Source organism: Squalius cephalus, assembly GCF_949319135.1.
Source record: "Squalius cephalus genome assembly, chromosome: 7".
Lineage (NCBI taxonomy): Eukaryota > Metazoa > Chordata > Actinopteri > Cypriniformes > Leuciscidae > Squalius > Squalius cephalus.
Genome location: NC_137128.1, coordinates 41,009,783 through 41,017,638, shown reverse-complemented (window position 1 = coordinate 41,017,638; position 7,856 = coordinate 41,009,783).

The following is a 7,856-nucleotide window of genomic DNA, read 5'->3' as shown; positions in this document are numbered from 1 at the left end:
CAGCTCTTTCTATGACCCTCTGGGGATCCTAGCTCCTGTGATTTTTACAGCTAAAAGAATTCTTCAAGATCTGTGTCGAAGCCGGCTAGGATGGGATGACGTCATACCAGTAGCAGTTGCCCAGGAATGGATGGACTGGTTGAAAGAGCTTCATCAGTTGGAAGGCTTCAGCATCAGACGATGTTTAAAACCTCTGAACTTTGGAAATGCAGCCACTGCTCAGTTGCACCATTTTGCCGACGCAAGTGAGGAAGGATACGGTGTTGTCACCTATCTACTGCTGCGTAATGAACATTCGCAGATACACAGTGCCTTCATAATGGGAAAATCCAGGGTGGCACCTTTGAAGCCTGTTACTATCCCACGTATGGAGTTGATAGCTGCTGTTGTAGCAGCTCGTATGGACAAACTGTGGAGAAAGGAGCTAAGATTGCAGCTTCAAGACTCTGTTTTCTGGACAGACAGTACCTCTGTATTAAAATACATTAAGAATGAAACTTCAAGATTTCGAATCTTTGTGGCAAACAGAGTCTCCGAGATTCTCAAGGTTTCTGATGCATCTCAATGGAGATTTGTGAACACTGCACACAATCCCGCAGATCTTGCCTCCAGAGGTGCGAGGGCGGAACCATTCCTAAACAACGAAACTTGGATTTCTGGTCCCTCATTTCTCTTGCAATCAGAGGAAGACTGGCCTGTTAACCCAGATGAATTGCAAGAGCTTCCACCTGGAGATCCTGAGGTCAAGGTATCCGCTGCAATTGAAGTTTCCGCAATAAGGGAGGAGAATGATGCCATAACTTGTTTGATCAATCGCACCTCATCTTGGACACGTCTGACAAGAGTAATGGGTTGGGTCCTGAGATTCAAGGTTTTGCTTCTGAACCTTAGGAAGATGAAAGAGACCACTGTATGTCTTACTCGGCCAGTGTCAAATGCAACTCAACAGAGAGATGCTCTCACCAAGGACATGTGTGATTTCAAGAATAAGTTCTGCGGTGGTTATCTCTCATTGGGAGAGATCCGAGAAGCTGAAATTGGAATAATTATGTTTTGTCAGAGAAGAAGGTTCTCAGAAGAATTTTCCTGTCTCCAAAAGGGAGAAGGTGTAAAAAGAAACAGCCATGTATACAAGCTCAATCCAATATTGGAAGATGGTGTGTTAAGAGTTGGAGGACGGCTGAGTAAGGCTGCTATGCCTGAAGAGTCGAAACATCCTGCCATATTAGCTAAAGACCTTCATATCTCTGACCTCATTCTACAACATATTCATCAAGAGGTTGGCCATGGAGGTAGAAACCATATGTTGTCAAGACTACGCCAGAGATACTGGATCACTGGTGTTAGTGGTTCCATAAGGAGGATCTTGGCGAGATGTGTGGTGTGTCGGCGGCTACATGGAGCTGCAGGTCAACAGCAAATGGCAGACTTGCCTGAAGACAGAGTTTCTTCGGAAGAACCTCCTTTCAGTCACGTTGGAGTCGACTACTTTGGTCCGTTTGAGGTCAAGCGTGGTAGGAGTCTTGTAAAAAGATATGGAGTTATCTTCACGTGTTTGGCGATAAGAGCAGTACACATTGAAGTTGCCTCGTCGCTGGACACAGATTCTTGCATTAATGCAATACGACGCTTCATTGCGAGAAGAGGACAGGTTAAGGAGTTGCGGTCAGACAACGGCACCAACTTTGTCGGAGCAGAGCGTGAGTTGAGACGAGCCATTGAAGGATGGAACTTGGAACAGATCAATGATGCACTCTCGTTAAAGGGAATAAAATGGACCTTCAACCCTCCCACTGGGTCACATCATGGAGGAGCATGGGAGAGGTTGATTCGGTCTGTCAGAAAGGTCCTTAATTCAACTTTAAGGACACAAAGTCTGGACGAGGAATCACTCTGCACAGTGCTCTGTGAAGTGGAATCAATTCTCAACAGTAGACCCATTACCAAGGAATCGACAGATCCCAACGATTTGGAAGCATTAACTCCGAACCACCTTCTGCTTCTTAAAACTAAACCTTGTTTACCTCTTGGACTATTTCAGAAAGAGGACATGTATGCACGACGAAGATGGAAGCAAGTCCAATACATGGCTGATTTGTTTTGGAAAAGGTGGACTAAGGAGTATTTACCACAACTGCAGGAACGACAAAAATGGACAAAGATCAAGCGGAATTTCATTCCTGGAGACATCATACTCATAGTGGATGATTCTGCGCCCCGCAACTCATGGATTGTTGGAAAGATAACTGAAGTGGTACCAGACAGAAGAGGACTCGTGAGACAAGTCTGGATTAAGACCCAAACCAGCCGTATATGCCGGCCTGTGACCAAGATCTGCCTTCTTCAGGAGTCAGCTGAATCCTGATTGCTGTACTTGGATAACATGACTTTTGACTGAATTGACTGGGCTATTTTTTGACTTTTTTTTGTTTTTTTTTTCTCTGAGAGAAAACAGAAGATTGGCTCACATTTAAATGATGGACTATAAATAATTTTGTTCTTTCCCCTGCATGTGTAATGTTTGTGTAATTATTACTGTGTATTAACTGTAATAATTAGGGGCCGGAATGTAAGAGCTGGGTATGTTTTATTTATTCTGAACACCCTTTTGGCTATTTACGGTAATCAATGCACTTGGTGGTGGGGAGGAAGTAGAGTTTATCAGCTGTTCACCTGCGTGGTTCGAGGAGGGAGAAAGGGGGTGACTGGGGAAGTCATATTTTTGTTGACCGCTATCTAAACGCTGTATATCGAATGTCTGAGAAACAATTATGGAATGTTTTAATACACAACCTTGTTTGCTTCTCACGATAATAAAACGACAAAATGCAGTCCTTGGATTTTGTCATCATTGAAGCGCGTCTGGCAAATTAGTTTTCTCTGTTCAGCCTCTCGGTCGACAATTTTTTGTGGCTCTCAGATTGTCGCCCACAAACGGTCTAAGAGTTATGAGCGATTTTGAACTTTTGGTTGCTGTAGCGCCACCTATGGGCCAATCGGGGTCATACTCTGATAGGTTGTCCCCAAATTGAGGCCTACCATCTGGCCAGGTTTCAAGTCTCTAGGCCTTACGGTTTGTCCTGCACGATGCGTTTTACGAATCCTTACAATTACAATAGGGTTTCAGCATTTCATGCTTGAACCCCTAATAAGAATGAAGGCTTTTTGCCAGTTATAGCGCCACCTGTGGTCCGATCTCCATGAAACTCTGCATGCTTCCTCAGCATGTTCTGACACATATGCTCATCAATTTGGGTGAAGTTCTGAGTTTTCATTTGGGATTTATAGGCTTTTTAGTGTATTTTGCCACGCCCCTTTTCTAAATGACCCTGTTACAGCCACCCAAATGCAAAAGTTCAACTTTTTTTCGATAATTATAGATCTAGAGAGTCCAGAGAATTGTCCTAGACTGGTTTGGTTCCGATCGGGCGAAAAACCAGGGACTAGTTCGCAAAAGTAGGTTTTGGGCAAAATCCGACATAGCAGAAAATTTTCCCTGCCTACATCCAAATCGGAGATAGCCATTTTGTCCGCCTTGAGCCAAGGATTCCAACGATATAAGACACTTGATCCTGGGACAAACGGTCTAAGAGTTATGAGCGATTTTGAACTTTTGGTTGCTGTAGCGCCACCTATGGGCCAATCGGGGTCATACTCTGATAGGTTGTCCCCAAATTGAGGCCTACCATCTGGCCAGGTTTCAAGTCTCTAGGCCTTACGGTTTGTCCTGCACGATGCGTTTTACGAATCCTTACAATTACAATAGGGTTTCAGCATTTCATGCTTGAACCCCTAATAAGAATGAAGGCTTTTTGCCAGTTATAGCGCCACCTGTGGTCCGATCTCCATGAAACTCTGCATGCTTCCTCAGCATGTTCTGACACATATGCTCATCAATTTGGGTGAAGTTCTGAGTTTTCATTTGGGATTTATAGGCTTTTTAGTGTATTTTGCCACGCCCCTTTTCTAAATGACCCTGTTACAGCCACCCAAATGCAAAAGTTCAACTTTTTTTTCGATAATTATAGATCTAGAGAGTCCAGAGAATTGTCCTAGACTGGTTTGGTTCCGATCGGGCGAAAAACCAGGGACTAGTTCGCAAAAGTAGGTTTTGGGCAAAATCCGACATAGCAGAAAATTTTCCCTGCCTACATCCAAATCGGAGATAGCCATTTTGTCCGCCTTGAGCCAAGGATTCCAACGATATAAGACACTTGATCCTGGGACAAACGGTCTAAGAGTTATGAGCGATTTTGAACTTTTGGTTGTTGTAGCGCCACCTATGGGCCAATCGGGGTCATACTCTGATAGGTTGTCCCCAAATTGAGGCCTACCATCTGGCCAGGTTTCAAGTCTCTAGGCCTTACGGTTTGTCCTGCACGATGCGTTTTACGAATCCTTACAATTACAATAGGGTTTCAGCATTTCATGCTTGAACCCCTAATAAGAATGAAGGCTTTTTGCCAGTTATAGCGCCACCTGTGGTCCGATCTCCATGAAACTCTGCATGCTTCCTCAGCATGTTCTGACACATATGCTCATCAATTTGGGTGAAGTTCTGAGTTTTCATTTGGGATTTATAGGCTTTTTAGTGTATTTTGCCACGCCCCTTTTCTAAATGACCCTGTTACAGCCACCCAAATGCAAAAGTTCAACTTTTTTTCGATAATTATAGATCTAGAGAGTCCAGAGAATTGTCCTAGACTGGTTTGGTTCCGATCGGGCGAAAAACCAGGGACTAGTTCGCAAAAGTAGGTTTTGGGCAAAATCCGACATAGCAGAAAATTTTCCCTGCCTACATCCAAATCGGAGATAGCCATTTTGTCCGCCTTGAGCCAAGGATTCCAACGATATAAGACACTTGATCCTGGGACAAACGGTCTAAGAGTTATGAGCGATTTTGAACTTTTGGTTGCTGTAGCGCCACCTATGGGCCAATCGGGGTCATACTCTGATAGGTTGTCCCCAAATTGAGGCCTACCATCTGGCCAGGTTTCAAGTCTCTAGGCCTTACGGTTTGTCCTGCACGATGCGTTTTACGAATCCTTACAATTACAATAGGGTTTCAGCATTTCATGCTTGAACCCCTAATAAGAATGAAGGCTTTTTGCCAGTTATAGCGCCACCTGTGGTCCGATCTCCATGAAACTCTGCATGCTTCCTCAGCATGTTCTGACACATATGCTCATCAATTTGGGTGAAGTTCTGAGTTTTCATTTGGGATTTATAGGCTTTTTAGTGTATTTTGCCACGCCCCTTTTCTAAATGACCCTGTTACAGCCACCCAAATGCAAAAGTTCAACTTTTTTTCGATAATTATAGATCTAGAGAGTCCAGAGAATTGTCCTAGACTGGTTTGGTTCCGATCGGGCGAAAAACCAGGGACTAGTTCGCAAAAGTAGGTTTTGGGCAAAATCCGACATAGCAGAAAATTTTCCCTGCCTACATCCAAATCGGAGATAGCCATTTTGTCCGCCTTGAGCCAAGGATTCCAACGATATAAGACACTTGATCCTGGGACAAACGGTCTAAGAGTTATGAGCGATTTTGAACTTTTGGTTGTTGTAGCGCCACCTATGGGCCAATCGGGGTCATACTCTGATAGGTTGTCCCCAAATTGAGGCCTACCATCTGGCCAGGTTTCAAGTCTCTAGGCCTTACGGTTTGTCCTGCACGATGCGTTTTACGAATCCTTACAATTACAATAGGGTTTCAGCATTTCATGCTTGAACCCCTAATAAGAATGAAGGCTTTTTGCCAGTTATAGCGCCACCTGTGGTCCGATCTCCATGAAACTCTGCATGCTTCCTCAGCATGTTCTGACACATATGCTCATCAATTTGGGTGAAGTTCTGAGTTTTCATTTGGGATTTATAGGCTTTTTAGTGTATTTTGCCACGCCCCTTTTCTAAATGACCCTGTTACAGCCACCCAAATGCAAAAGTTCAACTTTTTTTCGATAATTATAGATCTAGAGAGTCCAGAGAATTGTCCTAGACTGGTTTGGTTCCGATCGGGCGAAAAACCAGGGACTAGTTCGCAAAAGTAGGTTTTGGGCAAAATCCGACATAGCAGAAAATTTTCCCTGCCTACATCCAAATCGGAGATAGCCATTTTGTCCGCCTTGAGCCAAGGATTCCAACGATATAAGAAACTTGATCCTGGGACAAACGGTCTAAGAGTTATGAGCGATTTTGAACTTTTGGTTGCTGTAGCGCCACCTATGGGCCAATCGGGGTCATACTCTGATAGGTTGTCCCCAAATTGAGGCCTACCATCTGGCCAGGTTTCAAGTCTCTAGGCCTTACGGTTTGTCCTGCACGATGCGTTTTACGAATCCTTACAATTACAATAGGGTTTCAGCATTTCATGCTTGAACCCCTAATAAGAATGAAGGCTTTTTGCCAGTTATAGCGCCACCTGTGGTCCGATCTCCATGAAACTCTGCATGCTTCCTCAGCATGTTCTGACACATATGCTCATCAATTTGGGTGAAGTTCTGAGTTTTCATTTGGGATTTATAGGCTTTTTAGTGTATTTTGCCACGCCCCTTTTCTAAATGACCCTGTTACAGCCACCCAAATGCAAAAGTTCAACTTTTTTTTCGATAATTATAGATCTAGAGAGTCCAGAGAATTGTCCTAGACTGGTTTGGTTCCGATCGGGCGAAAAACCAGGGACTAGTTCGCAAAAGTAGGTTTTGGGCAAAATCCGACATAGCAGAAAATTTTCCCTGCCTACATCCAAATCGGAGATAGCCATTTTGTCCGCCTTGAGCCAAGGATTCCAACGATATAAGACACTTGATCCTGGGACAAACGGTCTAAGAGTTATGAGTGATTTTGAACTTTTGGTTGCTGTAGCGCCACCTATGGGCCAATCGGGGTCATACTCTGATAGGTTGTCCCCAAATTGAGGCCTACCATCTGGCCAGGTTTCAAGTCTCTAGGCCTTACGGTTTGTCCTGCACGATGCGTTTTACGAATCCTTACAATTACAATAGGGTTTCAGCATTTCATGCTTGAACCCCTAATAAGAATGAAGGCTTTTTGCCAGTTATAGCGCCACCTGTGGTCCGATCTCCATGAAACTCTGCATGCTTCCTCAGCATGTTCTGACACATATGCTCATCAATTTGGGTGAAGTTCTGAGTTTTCATTTGGGATTTATAGGCTTTTTAGTGTATTTTGCCACGCCCCTTTTCTAAATGACCCTGTTACAGCCACCCAAATGCAAAAGTTCAACTTTTTTTCGATAATTATAGATCTAGAGAGTCCAGAGAATTGTCCTAGACTGGTTTGGTTCCGATCGGGCGAAAAACCAGGGACTAGTTCGCAAAAGTAGGTTTTGGGCAAAATCCGACATAGCAGAAAATTTTCCCTGCCTACATCCAAATCGGAGATAGCCATTTTGTCCGCCTTGAGCCAAGGATTCCAACGATATAAGACACTTGATCCTGGGACAAACGGTCTAAGAGTTATGAGCGATTTTGAACTTTTGGTTGCTGTAGCGCCACCTATGGGCCAATCGGGGTCATACTCTGATAGGTTGTCCCCAAATTGAGGCCTACCATCTGGCCAGGTTTCAAGTCTCTAGGCCTTACGGTTTGTCCTGCACGATGCGTTTTACGAATCCTTACAATTACAATAGGGTTTCAGCATTTCATGCTTGAACCCCTAATAAGAATGAAGGCTTTTTGCCAGTTATAGCGCCACCTGTGGTCCGATCTCCATGAAACTCTGCATGCTTCCTCAGCATGTTCTGACACATATGCTCATCAATTTGGGTGAAGTTCTGAGTTTTCATTTGGGATTTATAGGCTTTTTAGTGTATTTTGCCACGCCCCTTTTCTAAAT